Source organism: Lipotes vexillifer, unplaced genomic scaffold, assembly GCF_000442215.2.
Source record: "Lipotes vexillifer unplaced genomic scaffold, Lipotes_vexillifer_v1.1 scaffold815, whole genome shotgun sequence".
Taxonomy (NCBI): domain Eukaryota; kingdom Metazoa; phylum Chordata; class Mammalia; order Artiodactyla; family Lipotidae; genus Lipotes; species Lipotes vexillifer.
In genome coordinates, this window is record NW_006773723.1 from 1,376,687 (window position 1) to 1,397,056 (window position 20,370).

Here is a 20,370-nt window from a genome sequence, read left to right on the forward strand (position 1 = left end):
CTTTCCCTCGGTCACTTCACAACGTGGAGATCACGGTGTACCAGAAAAGAGATGGAGTTGTCTCCCTCCCAAACCCAAATCCTTCCATAACGTGGAAAAAAATGAAGGTATCAAAGGGCGTCAAGGAAGCAGGGAGCCCAGGTCAGCGGACCCCACGCTATGCTTCTGGGACTAACGTATCTTGAAAAACTTAGCTTTTACTTTTTTTTTTTTTTTGCGGTATGTGGGCCTCTCACTGTTGTGGCCTCTCCCATTGTGGAGCACAGGCTCCGGACGAGCAGGCTCAGCGGCCATGGCTCACGGGCCCAGCCGCTCCACGGCATGTGGGATCTTCCCAGACCGGGGCACGAACCCGTATCCCCTGCATCGGCAGGCGGACTCTCAACCACTGCGCCACCAGGGAAGCCCCATTCTTTTTTTTTAAATTGAAGTATCGTTGGCTTACAATATTATATTAGTTTCGGGTGTACAACAGAGTAATTTGATATTTTTATACATTACACATCAAAGTTATTAAAATATTAACTATATTCTCTGTGCTATACATTATATCCTGTGACTTATTTATTTTATACCTGGTACTTTGTACCCTTAATCCCCTTTACCTATTTTGCTTATCGCCCCACCCAATTCATCGGTTCTCTTTAACTGTGAGTCTGTTTCATATTTATTAATTTGTTTTGTTTTTTAGATTCCCATATATAAGTGAAAACATACAGTATCTATCTTTCTTTGTATGGCTTATTTCACTTAGCATAATACCCTCTAGGTTCATCCATGCTGTCACAAATGGCAAGATTTCATTCCTTTTCAGCACTGAGTAATATTCCACTGTGTGGAATTACACACTACACACAACACATATATATGTATGTATCTATGTATAAAAATAAACACCATGTTTTCTTTATCCATTCATCTGTTGATGGACACTTAGGTTGTTTCCATATCTTGGCTACTGTAAATAATGCTGCAATGAATATTTCTGTGCATATATCTTTTCAAATTATTGTTTTTGTTTTCTTTGGATAAATACCTGGAAGTAGAATTGCTGGATCATATGGCAGTTCTATCTTTTTTTTTTTTTTTAGTATTTATTTATTTATTCGGCTGCTCTGGGTCTTAGTTGCACAAGTGGGATCTTCAGTTGCAACATGCAGGCTCTTAGTTGTGGCATGCAAGCTCTTAGTTGCTGCATGTGGGATCTAGTTCCCCGACCAGGGATCGAACCTGGGCCCCCGGCATTGGGAGTGTGGAGTCCTGACCACTGGACCGCTGGGGAAGCCCCTGGTAGCTCTATTCTTAACTTTTTGAGGAACCCCCGCACTGTTCTCCATAGCGGCTGCACAAATTTACATTCCCACCAACAGTGCTTAAGAGTTTCCTTTTCTCCACATCCTCACCAACCCTTGATATTTCTTGTCTTTCTGATGAAAGCCATTCTGACAGGCGTGAGGTGATATCTCACTGTGGTTTTGATTTGCATTTCCCTGATGATTAGTGATGCTGAGCATCTTTTCATGTGCCTGTTGGCCATCTGTACGTCTCCTTCGGAAAAATGCCTATTTGCGTCCTCTTCCCATTTGTCAGCCAGACTGTCTGTATCAAAAAAAAAAAAAAACCTAAGAATAAATTTATCCAATGGGGTAAAAGACCTGTGCTCTGAAACTATAAGACATTGATGAAAGAAACTGAAGACAACACAAATAAATGGAAAGATATACCGTGCTTGTGGACTGGAAGAACTAACGTTGTTAAAATACCCATACTACCCAAAGCAATCTACAGAGTCAATGCAATCCCTATAAAAATACTAATGGCCTCTTTCACAGAACTACAACAAATAATCCTGAAATTGGTGTGGAACCACAAAAGACCCCAAATAGCCAAAGCAATCCTGAGAGAAAAGAACAAAGCTGGAGGTACCATGCACCCTGACTTCAAACTATACCACAAAGCTACAGTAATCAAAACAGTATGGTATTAGCACAAACACAGACACACAGATCAATGCAACAGAATAGAGATTCCCCCCAATAAATCCATGCACATGTGTTCAATTAATCCACGATAAAGGAGGCAAGAATATACAATGGGGAAAAGACAGCATCTTCAACAAATGATAGTGGGAAAACTGAACATCTGCATGCAAAAGGATAAAACTGGACCATTTTTTTTACACCATATACAAAAATAAACTCAAAATGGATTAAAGACTTAAATGTAAGACCTGAAACCATAAAACTTCTAGAAGAAAACAGACAAGTATGTGATGTGACATCGGTCTTAGCAATATTCTTTTGGATCTGTGTCCTCAGGCAAAGGCAACAAAGGCAAAAATAAACAAATGGGACCACATCAACCTAAAAAGCTTTTGCACAGGAAAGGAAACCATCAACAAAACGGAAAGGCAACCTACTGAATGGGAGAAGGTATTTGCAAATGATATGTCCAATAAGGGTAATATCCAAAATATATAAAGAACTCATACAACTCAATATTAAAAAAACAACCTCAGGATTTTACTCTTTTTAATGTTACTGTAAATGGAACTGTTTTAATTTCATTTTCAGTTGTTCTAGGGTATAGAAACAACTGATTTCTGTCTATTAACCTTGTGTCTTGCAACCTTGCTGAACTAATTTATTAGTTCTAATAATTCCTTAGTATTTTCTAAAAAGAAGATCATGTCATCTGTGAATAGAGTTTTTCTTCTTCCTTTCTGATCTGGATGCCTTTTCTTCTTCTTGCCTAATTGACCCGGCTAGAACCTCTAGCACAGTGTTGAATAGAAGTAGCATGACTGGACATCCTGCCTTGTTCCAGATCTTATGGGGAAAGTTTCACCATCAAGTATGATGTTAGCTATGGGTTTTCATAAATACCCTTTATCAGGTTGAGGAAGTTCACTTCTATTCCTAGTTCTCTGGGTGTATTATTATTGACACGGTTATTACGTTAACTGATTTTTGAACATCAAGCCACCCTGCATTCCTGAGATAATCCCACTCGGTCAGGGTGTATAATTCTTTATATATGTTGCTGGATTCAGTTTGTTAGTATTTTGTTTAGGATTTCTGTGTCCATATTCATACGATATATTGGTCTGTGGTCACCTTTTCCTGTGATGTCTTTGTTGGGTTTTGGTATCAGGGTAATGGTGGCCTCACAGAATGAGCTGAGAAGAATACTGTTAGTACTTGCAATTTTTCTCGATGAATGAAAAATTTTATCACACAGTCAAAATAAAATAGAAAAATAAATACCGAAGCTGATAAAATGACTGGAAGAGCCATCCACAATCCTGTTCAGACAACACTGCTGGCTGTATGTTCAATATCCAGCCCTCCTTCCCTCCTTCCTAAAGCAACATTTTGTTCAGGTGTCTGGGCAGCCATGTGCTTCAGGGGAGTGCGGGCAGCCTCAGCCCTGAAGAGTGGGCCCTGACTGGTCCAAACCAGTCATAATGGGTCCATCTCTCTTGCCAGAGACTGAGTTAGAAAATGGCCACGTAAAACGTAAAAAGGTGTGACGCAAAGTCTGCGGTGGGGCGCCTCATGGGGTGGGTTTCTTTAAACTTAAAATGAGACAAAAAGGAAGATAGCCCATTTCTTCCTCTGGAAGCTGTCATGTCTGAATACATGGAACTACTAAAGCCACTGTGCAGCCATGGCATCAGCACAACTCCAACATACTGAAGCTAGCAAAACAGAAAGACGGAAAGAACCTGGGTCAGTAATGATGATACTGAGCTGCTGAATTAACCAAATCTGGAGCCACTCTTTTTTTTTTTTTCATTTTCTAGACATGGTTTATTTTAATAAAAAATACAGCTGAACATTTATCACAGATTACATGAAACTATACACAATGACATTCTCTCTGCATAGTAACCAACAATGATGTGTGTAACTTGAATTTTTAGATAGATTTATTTATAATCCTTTAAAATGCAATTTATTTAAGGGTTTAAACGAATCATAGGATAAAGGATCTTTCTAATAAATGAGTAACATTAAAAAGATGATATATTTGGATAAATCTTTGGAAAATCAGAACTGATTTTGCCAGATGTACTTGTGTTGTAATAATAACCCACCCCCACAAACGCCAAACTTGACTTAATTGCTGAGGATTAAGAAGATCCTCTAATTGGCAAGAGGTTTTTCTGATGTCAACATTTTTTTGTCCGTTCGATACATACTAAAAGGAACTAAGAGTCTAGAGTAGTTCCTTTAGCAGCCCTGAGTTCTACAACCACAATGGAGGTCCTGTTTGAACTTAAGAGACTGTTACGAACTTTCCCCGTTGTACTTGAAGGGAAAATGAAGAACTCAGTTGCTTCTCTGACTCTCAGCGACATAACTATGCTTTGGGCTACAGTGTTAACGTCTAGGATGAAATTAAGGTAGCAAAAATGGGAGTTATCTAAGAAATAACCAGAAAATGCTTTAGAATAGAGAAATGAATCATGAGAGGAACATTTCTAGGAGCTGTCTGATGGTACAGGAGGGACTGCAACATGAAGGCCATTCACCGCTGTGACTGTATATTGTCACTGTTTTTGTTTCTTGTCCACTTGCTTCTGTTGGTGGAAATGATTCCAATATGCTGCTGCCACCAAAAGATGACCATTAGAGGAAGAGCAAGACTCCTTTACAAGAGTAACAAAGGAGCAAACTATTTCTTAAGGCAGCAATGCCAGCCTGACTTTATTCTACTTGAAGACTATTTCCCTCTTGAAAAGCCTCTTACATGAGCATCTGCGAAGTCGTATGTGACTGTACTGGCTCAGCAATTATTCATCCAGATAGAGGGTACTTTAGGGGTTGGAGGTGGAAGGAAAAACAAAACAACTTTCCCCTCCAAGTGTAAACACAAAGCTTTAGCCGATCTTAGGAGCGTTATGAGCACAGGTTTCGGCTTTCCTCCAAGTTCCTTTTTGGAAATTCTGGATGGAGCTGAGTAAGGCCCCCTCGGCTCACGCCATTCACAGCCTGGGGCGGAAGCTGTGTGGGCGCCTCTGTGCTCGCAGGAGGCAAGGGAGCTGCTGGTGGCGGAGGCGCAGGTGGAGGAGGTGGGGGTAATGCAGACATCCCTGCTGTGGAGGGTGGAGTCGGCGATGACGGGGATGTGAGAGGTGAGCTGGCCCCAGATCCTGCTAAGAGAAAACACAGAGAGACCCTCATGGGGACCAAAGGAAGACATCTGAAGCTTGGCCGTTTTGACTTCTTTCGAGCTAAGATCTTCCTCTTTTTTCTTTCTTCTTCGGATCCATGGTGAGACAGCTCTCGTCAGTCTTCGATGCTGGTGAATCTGTTTCTGTTCTTCAATTAGCCTCTTTTCTATACATTCTTTGGCAATTCTCAATGCCTCTTTTAACTTTGTGGGGATCTTAAACTGTGGCTTTTCGGAAGTAGTTAGCAGAACATCACTGAATAATGGCATCTGTAAGAGCCGGGAGACGGTGGGCATGCCGTTTTTACAGGCTTCACAAGACAGCGTAGACTCCAACACGACCACCACAGCCACAGACGGGGCAGGAGGGAAGGAGTCTACAGGCACTGAGTCTGGCGGTCGTCCGTAAGTCATTTCATACAGTAAGTGGCCAAAGCAGTGGACATCCACACCCTCCAATGTATTGATTTTCCTGAATTGTGAGAAATAAGATCGGTAGAAGGAAGGCCCAACAAGGAATTCTCAAGGTCCAGCAGCTGGCAAGCGTCCCCTTCCAGCATCACGTTGGAAGCATGAAGGTGCCCATAAGGGAATCCCTTGTCATGGAGAAACTTTAGTACCTCTAATATTTGCTGCCCATATGTTTTTATTTGCTGGAGTTCAAGGCCTTGAATCTTCTTAGGGTTGCAGCACTTCCTCAGGAATGGGTCTTTTGGTTTTAGAGCCTTGTAGATCAGGTCCTTCAAAGTTCCTTTTTCATTAAACATTCTAATTAGCAATGCTGAGGATTCGTTAGCTGTGGCAAAGGTAACACGATAGATGTAAGGGTGCAAACAGGACGGCAGAAGTTTGATTAGACACTGGAAATCTTTATCTGACAGATACTTGTCAGGACCAAGGTCAGCCCAGCTTAACACCAGCCCTTCCTTTGGCCGAGTTTTAATCTTCATCAAGAAATATTTCTTCCTTATCCTCCAACCTATGCCTTTCAATGGTTCCACCACCTCCCACTTTGGTTCTGATTGGAAGAACATGGAAACCTGTTGTAAGGCAATCTCAGTATAGCTTGCAGAATAGTTATTTGGATCTAAAAACTTCTTAACCAGCTCACAATTAGACAAGATATGATTTGTGGTGATAGCGTTGAGATAGTATAGTTCTGAAGACCTTTCTGCCTCTCAGCTATGAACTCACGATCCACGTTACCAATCAATTTTTTGGGAGGAAAAGGTAGACTTAGGCCTGCAATCTGCAAGCTGTTGTTCAGCAAATCAAAGTCACTGTATCTCCTAACAATCTGCCAGCTATTTTCTACAGAAATTCCTCTTTGTACCAGAATGATATATTCCGTGTGGGACTGCAGGCTCTGGCTCTCCTCGATGGCTGCTGTCAGCGGCACCATGTCCTCCAGCAGGACCTTGCTAGCCGGCGGCTTCTCCATGAAGGCCATCCGAGAACGCCCGTCCACCACTGCCTCAGGACCAGGGGCAGGAACCAGAGGCGCTGACTCCCGTCGCCCGCCAGGATCCCCCATCGCCCTAGAGCCACTCTTGAGTCTTGTTGGTAAGTCTCTTGTTTGCAGAAACTGGAATTAGTTTTTTTTGCTACCTGCAACTAACAACATTCTATCTGTAAAACGAGTGGTGAGCTGGAGTCTGCGCACACTGGCTCAAGACAGCCAGTTCTGCACTTGTCCCAACATCTCGTTCACTGATTTTACGTCGAGAGCTTCATATCAACCATGCTAAGAGTAAGGACACTACAGAAACTGGCAAATACCACAACTCAGAGATCCAGTCATTATAAACACTTCCCAGCACGCCACTGAATACAACCCAATTTCAAATTTTCTGTTCATTAAACCAACCTTTTTATTCCCATAATGAAGCTATAAATTAGCATTTACCAATAGAATACTGCATATATTTGGGTTTCTAATAAGGCTTTATTTAGAAAAAAAACCCTCAAGTATCTGAAATACTGCTATAAAATACTCTATATGAAAAATTACTGATAATGTAAATTTTAAAAGATTATAAAACATTATGCACAGTAAGAGACAGAAAGAGAGAATATATTTAGATAGATACTAGGATTGTTGAGCTCGACACCAATATGTTCACACTGTCATCTCTGGGTGGTAGAATTACAGATGATTCTTATATTTTTTGCATGACTATTTTTTTCCCTAAATTTTCCATCATGAGCATGTATTACCTTAGTAATAAAGAAAAACACAATTTATGCTTTTAAAAGGAAGAAATTTAGTGTTTTTTGTTCATGAACACAAGAAGACACTATTTTTATTACATTTGTATCCAGGTAGAGCCTATATAATTCTCTGCAGGTAGGAAGATAGTTCCAGTTTTTAAATCGGATGATTCTGTGCTACTATCTATAGTACAAAGTTATAACCTTGTTCTCTGACACTACGCCCAAGAAGATGTTGCAGACAGAAAATGAATTATAATATGCATTATAAGAAGAGTGCTGAATTCACATAATCATTTTGAAAATAAAACCTAAGCCAAAATCTCTCCCATTTTGAAATAGGTATGTGATATGATCCGTGAAACTGCATTCACTCTATTCTTAAAGATAATGAAGTAAAGGAGCATTGGCCATGAGTCAAAAGATTTGGTTTCTAGGTCTAGAGGTCAACCTTATTAGCCCTATGCCTCTGGCAAGCAGCAACCTCTCTGAACCTAAACCTTCACATTTGTTAAATGGGGCTAATACCTACCCATTTCTCTTCACAGTATGAGACAAAGTAGATGAAAGAACTATTAAGTGAAAGATGGTATTATGTGCCACCACTTCATTACAGACACATCTTAAGTCTTGTAACAATTGTATTTTGTTCCACTCTGATACAAAAGACATCCTTGTAACTAGCAATGTATGATGCTAGTTTCCCTGGTAACCAGTTAACTTCCTCACTGCTTTAAAAAGCTTTGTATTAAAAAAAATTTTTCTTTTCTTTGCTGCCTTACTGTTTTTGACTTGCCTCAAAAAATACAAGAATGATACCAATAGAGTACTATTACCACATGATACTGGATGGGGAGAGAAAGCTATAGATAATTTTCTCTAAGGGATACTGCTACAAAAGTCCTATAACAAAATACCATTAAAAGAATAATATACCTTAACCAAGTAAGAATCATTCTAGGAATATAACAGTAAGTTAATTTTAGATAATTTACCAAATTAGTAGATCAAAGGTGAAAAACTAAGCATCTCAAATGCCCCAAAATGCATTTGAATAAAATAAACAACCATTCCCAAATAAACACTCCCAATGAAGTAAAGATAAAAGGGCAAAGTTTTCATTATTTGCAAGTGATTATGAAATAAACAAGACAAGGTAGTGAAAAACTACTAGAAAAGTCAGTATGCAGCTGACGACAAAACATACAAAAATCAATAGTTTGTCTATTTACAAACAGAAACCATAATGAGAGAAAAGATTCCATTTACAATTGCAACCAAAGAGAAGTAAACCTGAGTATAAACAACAAAAAGGATAATGGACTCTAGTTTTCATCTCTACTGAGGGATCTCAAAAAAGACTAGAATAGAAAGATTCAGTATTAGGATGAGAGCAGCTGTATCAGTCAGGCTCCTGGCAGGAAAACTGATGACACACTTCAAGGAGTAACTGAGGAGAAATTCATGAAAGAACTATTTACTAAGGACTGGGCAGGGTGAAGCTCCCAGAGGGTAGCAACAGCAGCAGGAAGCTGTTACCACCGTTACTTCCAGACCCTAGGGAGGACTCTCACTATGGGCAAGGAAACATTAGGCAGAAGGTGAGCCGTCAGGAGACAAACAGTGCTAAGAGGGTGACAGGCTGGGAAATACACCCTAACCTCTCTTCCCTCTCACCCTCCCATCTCCAACCAGTCCTGCCAAGTCCAAGGAGAAGCCAGTGGCAAGACAGCCCTGATGAGGCAGTCCATAAAGGTCAGCCCCCTGAAGCACAGAGCAAGAGGGAGGGAGTGAATATAATGAAAGCGCAAAAAGAATATCCAGCACAGCAGCTAGTCTCGTTTGACTGTTGACTCTACGCCAGGCACTGCTCTAACCACTTTATTGGATTAATTCTAATAATGCCAGTTTGCCCAAACAACGAACTCCAACAATCCCAGTAAAAACACCCACAGGATATTTTATGGGTAGTGAGAGGGGAGTTTTTGACCGATGATAAATTCTTCCAGGGTAATAACCGTGCATATGCACAATCAGGTAGGAGAGAAAAGAGGGGAGAGGAGTCCTATTACATATTTAAAAAGATTATTAAGCTGTAATTAAAACAGTTTAACCCTGGCACATGAATAAGCTCACTGAAACACAACAGAGCCCAGCGATAGACCAAACAGACACAACAACTCCACACACGATAAAGGCGGCATTTCAAATACTTGGGGGAAAAGGTGTGTAAGTTGATAAACGATTTAGGGGAAACTGGATAGTAAGTAGAGGAAAAAAGCTGGACTTCTGCCTTACTCCTTTACACCACAATAAATTCCAGAGATGGAGCAAAGATCAAAACATGAAAAACAAACTGTGGGGGCTTCCCTGGTGGTGCGGTGGTTGAGAGTCCGCCTGCCGATGCAGGGGACACGGGTTCGTGGCCCCGTCCAGGAAGATCCCACCTGCCGCGGAGCGGCTGGGCCCGTGGGCCATGGCCGCTGAGCCTGCGCGTCCGGAGCCTGTGCTCCGCAACGGGAGAGGCCACAACAGTGAGAGGCCCGCGTACCGCAAAAAACAAAACAAAACAAAACAAAACAAACTGTGTTAATAGAATCATCGAAAGAATAATGTAAAAGACTGTAGGAGAATACATGAAAGACCTATTATCTTGAGGCACAGCAGATAATACTCTATGACACAGAACCAGAAGCCTTAAAAGGGGAAAAATTATACATTTCACTAAATAAAACTACCACACACAAAAAATTACCATAAAAAGTAAAAAGAAATTAGATAAAATATTAGTAATATTATAAAACAAATTTATTTCCCTAATGGTGGAAAATTACTCTTATGATACAAGAAGATATTTTACATATTATTTTAAAATATAAATGCCATTCAATTAAAAATATGCACAGTATCACTTATAACTAAAGAGAAGTGAAACAGACCTAATGAGACACCTTTTTATTTTAACCCATCACACTATCAAGGACTAAAAACATTGATGATACCTCACTGCCAGTGAGGGTGTAGAGATGACAGAAGAAAGAAACAGCTGGAATTCTGCATTATTCAAACTCTCACCATCTAACTCAGGAACCAGAGTATGATCAGTTTTCAGATAGACCCTTCACTGTCCAGGCTGTCCCTACTCTGGCCATCCAAATCTCAGGAACTAAACAGGTTTCAGTAACACCTCATCTTTCACTATTTGAACTCATTGTACAAACTCTCACTGTGCTAACTTAAGAAAAGATCTGGACAACAAGGAATACACTGTGAAGTATACACAGTTTTGCAGTCAGAATGTCAACTGATGCAACCCTTTTGGAGCTAGCAAAATTGTAAATGCATGTAGCTTTCGACCCAAGTTCTTCCCCTTCCAGAAATGTATACCATGGACATACATGGGAATGTAAAGATATGTGCACAGGACATTCACTGCAGCAATGTTTATAAGAGGCACCAAAAAAATACTGTTAGCCTAAATATCTTTTTTTTTTTTTTTTTGGCCACACCAACGTGGCCTGCGGGATCTTAGTTCCCCCACCAGGGACTGAACCCAGGCCCCTGCAGTGAAAGCTCTGAGTCCTAACCACTGGACTGCCAGGGAATTCGCTAGCCTAAATATCTTAATTGACAGGGACCTAAGTTAAAGTACATCCATGCACTGCAATTCATGAGTTCCTAGTCTTCTGGAGATGACTGATACTGGGAAAAGGGCACTTAGTGAACTCTCTCAAGCTAAGCACCAAAATGTAATTATAAAATTGAAAATGATAACTGATTTTCAAGATTTTGACTTGAAAAATAACAAATATAAAAACAAGTTTAAGTTACAGTTAACAAGATTTAAGTTATAATTTTAACTATGCACAAATTCTAAGAATAAAAAAAAGAATCGTGTTGACTTTATTTTTTAGTGCAAGCTTTTCAACAAAATTGTATGATAACATAATATAATACATCCTTCATGTTTTTTTCTCAATCACAATGATCATCTTTTCAAAAATACTGAATGGCTTCATCCATTTTTCCTAAGGGTCTCTCTCTAATCATTTGCATCAAAAGTCACTGCAATCGAATCAGGCTCCCTTAAAAAACAGCTAGCATGTTATTACGACCCAGTAATCCCACTACCGGGCATATACCCTGAGAAAACCGTAATTCAAAAAGAGTCATGTACCACAATGTTCATTGCAGCTCTATTTACAATAGCCAGGACATGGAAGCAACCTAAGTGTCCATCGACAGATGAATCGATAAAGAAGATGTGGCACATATATACAATGGAATATTTCTCAGCCATAAAAAGAAACAAAACTGCGTTATTTGTAGTGAGGTGGATGGACCTAGAGTCTGTCATACAGAGTGAAGTAAGTCAGAAAGAGAAAAACAAATACCATATGCTAACCCCATATATATGGAATCTAAAAAAAAAAGAAAAAAAGGTTCTGAAGAACCTAGGGGCAGGACAGGAATAAAGACGCAGATGTAGAGAATGGACTTGAGGACACGGGGAGGGGGAAGGGTAAGTTGGGACGAAGTGAGAGAGTGGCATGGACATATATACACTACCACATGTAAAATAGATAGCTAGCGGGAAGCAGCCGCATAGCACAGGCAGATCAGCTCGGTGCTTTGTGACCACCTAGAGGCGTGGGATAGGGAGGGTGGGAGGGAGACGCAAGAGGGAGGAGATATGGGGATATATGTATATGTATAGCTGATTCACTTTGTTATAAAGCAGAAACTAACACACCATTGTAAAGCAATCATACTCTAATAAAGATGTTTAAAAAAATAAAAACATCTAGTATGTTATCATCTTTGATCTTCAGTTGGCAGTCTGTCAATAGCTTTGAATTTTTTAATGTCACACCCATGAATTTTATGAAAACCTGCATACTTTTTGCAAGATAAGCAATTTCATTTTGCAGCTGATTTTATTGGATTTGACCAATAAAAATGTTAATAATGCATCAGGAACAATACTTATGTGGGAACAAATTTTAAAAGTGATGCTTTATTACTAAATTTTTTTCTTCCAATAACCAATCTAGTAACATACATACTAAGCAGTCTCTAAGAGAAGGACATACCTACTATACTGATACAAAGATGTTCAAGATTTGTGTATTTACGGAACAACGTTTATTATGATCCCATGTGTTTAAAAAAGATTTTCCTATGTATACTTGTAATACATATCAAGGTGTTTATATGTGACCAAATTTGCAAAAAAACCTTCAAGAAACTATAAACACTACTTACCTCTGGGGAATTGGGAAGGAAAGGTTTCCTTAACTGCATTCTATACCCTTCTGAATTTTTTAATTTTACCACAAGGAGGTATTACTTTTATAATAATGATGGTGGTGATGATGATGCTATAACTAAGCTTTAAATCAAGTACCTAGTAATGATATAGAAAATCTGTGATTCCAGCTCCCAGGAGTTTAAACTAAGTCCTAACTTAGAAATCTCAAATGCTAGTTAATGAAAAGCCTTTCAGAAGACATTCTTACGCAATACTTGATTACCCTAATAGTTTTTTTCCAAATGTATTACTTCAGAGAGCAAACTTTTTTTTTTTTTTTTTTTTTTTGCGGTATGTGGGCCTCTCACTGCTGTGGCCTCTCCCATTGTGGAGCACAGGCTCCGGACGAGCAGGCTCAACGGCCATGGCTCATGGGCCCAGCCGCTCCACGGCATGTGGGATCTTCCCAGACCGGGGCACGAACCCGTATCCCCTGCATCGGCAGGCGGACTCTCAACCACTGCGCCACCAGGGAAGCCCAGAGAGCAAACTTTTTATTCCATTATCCTTTAAACAGGAATGAGTTTTAATGGAACAAAGTTTAATGTAACAATGAATCAAAAAATTCACTGATATGTTTTAGATCCCACATTGCAACTAACTTCTCAGAAACTACCATTTCTTGAGTTCTGGTTCATATCAAAGAAAAATATCCGCAATTATAAGGACAGGCTACTACAGCACCCCTCTCTTTTCCAACGAGCGGGGCCAGATTTTCTTTATGTACTTCAGCCAAAGCAACAAGTTCCAAGCAGACCGTCTGCTATTAAGCCAAAACTAATGAGATTTGCGAAGTGTAAATCAATGCCACTCTCCTGTAAATTATTTACACAGTATTTGAATTCTTCTATTTTATTTTCTAATACAAAAACATATCAATAGATGAAACCCATGCAAACAAAAGCTCTTTGGAGTCTTCAACAATTTTTTAGAGTGGAAAGGGGTCCTGAAACCAAAATTTTTGAGATCGTACAGACCAAAAGGCCAACAGCTGGGAACAATCTGTGTACAACTGGGATGAATGAATTATAACATGGTGGAGGTGGGGGCGGGGAATGAAATGTTACAGGTACTTAATTTGTTTTTAGATACAATTCAATGCCTTTTTAAAAAGTTAAGAAATGGGAAAAAATGTATTTCAAGTTTTCATATTAACCTACATATTTAGATTTCCAGTGTCTTCATTTCATCCTGTGGATCTGAGTTACCATCTGGTGTCATTTCCTGACAACCCTTAAGAACTTCTCCTATTTCTTGTAAGGCAGGTCTGCTTGCCACAAATTCTCTCAGTCTCTGCACAGGAATGTATTTCACCCTCATTTCTGAATGATAGCTTTGTTAAATATAGAATTATTCACAGACAGCTTTTTCTCTTTCAGCACTTCAGGTGTGCCACCCCACTGCCTCAAGTGTTTCTGACGAGAAGGCAGCCACTGATCATACCCATGACCCTGTGTATGCAATGAGTGCTTTTTCTCTTGCTGATCTCAAGGTTTTCTCTTGTCTTTCAACAAGATTGTCTATGTTGTGTCTAGGCACAGGTCTCATATTTATCCTACTAAGATTCACTGAGCTTCTGGATGTGTTTAAAGTTTTTCATCAAATTTGGAAAGCTTCCCAAAAGGCTATTTTCCGCACCTTTCTCTCTCCTTCTGAGACTCCCATTACACCTACGTTGTACGCTTGACTCTGAGGCTCTGCTCATTTTCCTCCAATCATTTTTCTCTGTTTTTCAGACTGAATCATATCTACTGGTCTGTCTTTAAATTCACTGATTCTTTTTATTAGCATCTCAAAACTGCTGTTGAGACCCTCTAGTGAATTTTTCATTTCAAGTATTGTAGTCTTCAAGTCTAGAATTTCCATTTTAACTTTGTTTTTTTTTTTTTTTTTTTTTTTTGTGGTACACGGGCCTCTCACTGCTGTGGCCTCTCCCATTGTGGAGTACAGGCTCTGGACACGCAGGCTCAGCGGCCATGGCTCATGGGCCTAGCTGCTCTGTGGCATGTGGGATCTTCCCAGACCAGGGCACGAACCCGTGTCCCCTGCATTGGCAGGTGGACTCTCAACCACTACGCCACCAGGGAAGCCCAGAGACACTTTTTTTGACCGCTCCTTTTTCCTGTGCACTAGTCACACTTTTTTTCCCTGTTTCCTTCCATGGCTTGTAATTTTGTTGTTGTTAAACCTATGGATTTTATATAATGTAATACAGCAACTCTGAATTCTGATTCTTTTCCCCCTAATAGGTATTGTTGCTGTCTTACTTTTGTTTCTGTCTGGTATCATGTCTGGGCTAAATATGTGAACTCTGTCTCCCTGTGATATGCCACCACTGATGTCTCTGCTCAGTCTTGTTTTAAATGTATCTTTTTAAGCCTGACTTCCTAAGGGGTTGCAGCTTTGCATAATTTCATGGTCAGCTTGTGACTGGACAGAGGTTATGCTCAAACACCTTGAGCCAGTGAGGCTCCTACCTCTGCTGACGGGTATGTGCATGGGTAGGGGAGCTCCTGTGAAATTCAGTCTGTTTTCCAGTTTGCCCCAGGTTTATCTTTCCTCAGGCCCTTTCACATCTCCTAGGTGCATGCATGGAACTCCAGGGTCAGTCTAAAGTATGTGAATAGCGTGGGCCTGCTCAGATCTTCTCTGTGCTTATGCTCAGCCTCATCCAGGAATACGTGTGCCCCAAACAGTACGGCAGTCTGCTATATGAGCGGAGCCACTGGCCCTCCCATGCACCTCTGAAATCCACATCCACAGAAAATGCCACTGAGCATCACCCGCCACTCCAAAGAGCTGAGCCCTCTTCAAGGTGAGGTCTTCACGGCCTGCTTCTTGCTGGCACAACCTCATGCCAACCGAGCTGGGAGACAGTAGGGTGGAATGTGCGTAGCCCCAGCCAAGAATGCCAGAGATTCCCATTTTTCTTACTCCAAGTTCGACAGCATTACACTTTTCAAAGCTTTATGCAATTGGCCTTTGGTCAGTCTCCAGAGTAATTAAATGGTTGCTTTACGAAAGTAATGTAGAAATAAATATTCTATTCAAATGTTCGTACTCTTTGGACCAGTAATCCCAGTTCTATAAAAACCACCGTAGGGGAACCCACAATGTGGAAAAAGCTGTGCACAGCACGTTCCTACTGTGTTATTTCTCCCTTCCAGCCTCCTGTACAGCTAAGTGGAGCCACGTAAGTTCTCACCAATGTGACAAGAGTGGAAGAGATACCACAGCTTCCTGCCCACCTCCTCGATGTAAACTGCCCTGACAGTCCTCTCTTTCCCGTCCCCACAGACTGGCAGCAACTCACAGACAACCATGACAAATGAAGTCCCTGTGTTACTTCAAGGAATGGAATCACTTCACCAGCCTGTATCTATTTTCAGGCTACTGTATGACAACTAAATAAAAAGTATCTTATTACTGAGTAACATTACAAATCCACATTTTAAAACTTAACATATTCTAAAAAGCTACAAAATTAAATGTACCCATTCATCACAACTACCTTAAAATACATATAAAAACATGGCAACTGCATAAAAATAATAATGCTATAATGGTAGGATTATGGATGATTATTCCTTTCAAACTTTCAATAATATTAAGTCAGTCTGATAATTTAAAAAGTTGAAACTGTTGAATTAAATCTGCTTTGAGACATTTTCCATTCTAAGACTGTCTTAAAAACTGGTTTCAAAACAGATTTAAAGGATTTTTTAAAAAATAAATTTTCCCTATTTTTTAATTTATTTTTAAATTTTCAGCCATGACACATGTGGGATCTTAGTCCCCTGATCAGGGATCGAACCCGTGCCCCGTGCACTGAAAGCGTGGAGTATTAACCACTGGACTGCCAGGGAAGCCCCAGATTTAAAGGATTTTTATCCTATCCACTTTCATAGTGTTATAAAGCATGGATCCTCTGGCCAATGTTCACATCCAAGGAACCTGGTCTGCAATCCAGCCATTGTGTTCTTTCTTTAACAATGCAGAATTATTTACCCATGTTCCTCTAGGGTACTAGCTAACAGCCTTACCCAAACAGGACTGGCTTCACATAACTAAATTACGTCTACTTTGTAAAAAACAAAAACACACAAAAAACAACAACAAAAAAACCCTTTTGCTTCATCTTTCACATTTGTATTTCTTAGAGGAAACAAGGTCTAGTCTCCATGCATGCAAGGGGATGTACAGAACCTGAACCAACAAGAAGCTTTATGCCTTTTCTCACCAGCAACTTCCCTCAACCTAAAAAAATCTTTCTGGAGAAGGACAAGAGCTGGCCCCACTGTGAAAAGCACAGCTTTTAAGACTGAAGTCCCTACACCCCAGAACTAAGAAACTGAAACAGCCAAGCCCAAAGAAAGCAAAACAGAGCTGCTGAAAACTCTGTTGTCCTCTCATTTCTCAAACTACAGTAGTCAGTAGTCCCCTCTTATTTCAGGTTCCGCACTCCACGGTTTCAATTACCCCCCGTTAACCGCAGCTCGAAAATATTAAATGGAAAATTCCAGAAATAAACAATACACAAGTTTTAAAATGTGCATCCCTCTGAACAGCATGATGAAATCTCAAACTGTCCCACCTGGGACATGAACCATCCCTTTGTCCAGCGTATCCTGCCCATTAGTTACTTAGTAGCCATCTCAGTTATCAGAACACCACCGTATCTCAATGCTTGTATTCAAGTAACCCTTATCTTACTTAATAATTATTCACCTAATAACGGCTTCCAGGTGCAAAAGTAGTGATGCTGGTGACTCAGATATGCCAAAGAGAGGCCGTAAAATGCCTCCTTTAAATGAAGAGGTGAAAGTTCTTGACTTAAGAAAAACAAATTGTATGCTGAGGTTGCTAAGATCTGTGGTAAGAACAACTCTTCTATCTGCGAAATTGTGAAGGAAAAAGAAATTTGTGCTAGTTTTGCTGTCACACCTCAAACTGCAAAAGTTATGGCCACAGTACATTTTAAGTGCTTAGTTAAGATGGAAAAGGCATTATATTTGTACACTAAGATTTTGAGAGAGATACATCCACTTAACTTTTACTACAGTGTATTATTATAATTGTTCTATTATAATTGTTCTATAATTGTTCTATTTTATTATTGTTGTTAATCTCTTACTGTGCCTTATATTTTTAAAAATTTATTTATTTATTTATTTATTTATGGCTGTGTTGGGTCTTCATTTCTGTGTGAGGGCTTTCTCTAGTTGTGGCAAGCGGGGGCCACTCCTCATCGTGGCGCGCGGGCCTCTCACTATCGCGGCCTCTGTTGTTGAGAGGCACAGGCTCCAGATGCGCAGGCTCAGTAGCTGTGGCTCACAGGCCTAGTTGCTCTGCGGCATGTGGGATCCTCCCAGACCAGGGCTCGAATCCGTGTCCCCTGCATTAGCAGGCAGATTCTCAACCACTGCGCCACCAGCGAAGCCCACTGTGCCTAATTTTTAAGTTAAACTTTATCACACGTGTGTACAGGAAAAAACAGAGTATGTACAGGGTTTGGTACCATCCACAGTTTCAGGCATCTCCTGGGGGTCTTGGGACATATTCCCCGCAGACAAGGCAGGGGACTACTATATACAATCTCTCTAAAAATGCAGGTAACTTATACTGGTATCTTGGTATTTCCAAGCCTAATAAGTAAACAAGGTTTGAATAAGGAAAATGTACAGAAGCCCGTAAAAATGTAACAACAAATGTGTCTAACTATAGAAAAAAGAGGTGGCCCTGACACCCTCTAACAAGATGTACTATAAAATATCATTATTTCTAGAGCCACGCTGTCCAGTGAATAAGTAGCCACTGTGGCTACAGAGTGCTTGAAATGGTGCTGGTCAGAACCGAGATGTGTGCTCCAAAAATACATAAAATTTACCACTAACATCTTTTTTGTATTGATTACATGTTAAATTAATAATATTTAGGATAGAGTTGGTTAAATAACATTCATTAAAACTAATTTCACCTGTTTCATTTTACTGTTTTAAATGTGGCTACAGGCAAGTTTTAAATGACATACATGGCTCACACTGTATTTCTATTGGGCATCACTGGTGTTATACCTGAACCAACCAGTCTAGTTTCTAACAAGAAAAATTTTGTAACCATTTTCTTTTGGCTTAGTGTTCTCTAGTTCCACACTTATATGCTAAAGAATAAAGAGGGTGGGCTTCCCTGGTGGTGCAGTGGTTGGGAATCTGCCTGCCAATGCAGGGTACACGGGTTCAGGCCCTGGTCTGGGAAGATCCCACATGCCGCGGAGCGGCTGGGCCCGTGCGCCTGGAGCCTGTGCTCCGCAACAAGAGAAGCCACTGCAGCGAGAAGCCCGCGCACTGGAACAAAGAGTAGCCCCCACTCGCCGCAACTAGAGGAAGCCCACGCACAGCAACGAAGACCCAACGCAGCCAAAAACAAATAAATAAATATATTAAAAAAAAAAAAAGAATAAAGAGGGTGTGTTGACCGGGGGCTACATCCCACAGTGTACTGAAGAAAAGGGCTACCTATAGTCATCACCTGGTTACTCAACAACAAGTGTCTATAATCCATTAAGACAACCAAAGCCCCAGGAGAAATCCAGAGACTTTTTTGGTAATTTTATTTATTTATTTATTTATTTATTTATTGGCTGTGTTGGGTCTTTGTTGCTACGCGCTGGCTTTCTCTAATTGCAGCGAGTGGGGGCTACTCTTTGTCGTGGTGTGCGGGCTTCTCATTTCCATGGCTTCTCTTGTTGTGGAGCAAGGGCTCTAGGCATGTGGGCTTCAGTAGTTGTAGCACGGGGGCTCAGTAGTTGTGGCTCATGGGCTTTAGAGTGCAGGTTCAGTAGTTGTGACACACGGGCTTAGTTGCTCCGTGGCATGTGGGATCTTCCCGGACCAGGGCTCGAACCCGTGTCCCCTGCATTAACAGGCGGATTCTTAACCACTGCACCACCAGGGAAGCCCTAGATAACTTTTATAAAGTCCTCAAGGTTGAAATCCTATCCCTGATCCTGACCATGTCATTTACCAGCTTTATATGAGAGGATCTGAATAATACTACCACTTTGAGGCCCTCCAGAAATCCTTCAGTCGTCAAAGAATTAAGAGCGGCCACCTTGAGATGGCATAAGATCCTTTAAGACAGAAATGACTGTTGCCGCAGCAGCGTATGAGGTGGAATCGTGGGAAGGGGGAAATAGGAGGGAGTGTGGGGAGAGCAGGAAGCTGGACTCTGTAGGATGGGTCACTGACAGGACTTTATAAAGGTTTGACACACTCTTTTCATTTGCTAAATATCTACTTTGTATGAAGCACTGGGCTGAACAGAGCTAAATAAACAGTGACCACTCTTAAGGAGCTCATAGTTTAACCAAACTCAAATCAGAACAGATAGGTACACAAGGTGGCTCTTCTAAGAGTTAACCCTTGGCTGGAACCTTAAGGATGGAAATCAGAGTTGGTTAATAAAATTAAATAAATTAGGGCTTCCCTGGTGGCACAGTGGTTGAGAGTCCGCCTGCCGATGCAGGGAACACGGGTTCATGCCCTGGTCCGGGAAGATCCCACATGCCATGGAGCAGCTGGGCCCGTGAGCCATGGCCGCGGAGCCTGCGCGTCCGGAGCCTGTGCTCCGCAACGGGAGAGGCTACAACAGTGAGAGGCCTGCGTACTGCA

General features: G+C 40.8%; 1 protein-coding gene and 1 pseudogene across 1 annotated transcript in view; both read right to left on the reverse strand.

Moving 5' to 3' along the window:
* The window catches only part of PDE7A (phosphodiesterase 7A), a 112,192-nt gene that overhangs the window by 71,737 nt on the left and 20,085 nt on the right, over positions 1–20,370 (reverse strand). The window lies entirely within an intron of this gene.
* LOC103078424 (PX domain-containing protein kinase-like protein) lies at positions 4,886–6,628 on the reverse strand (annotated as a pseudogene).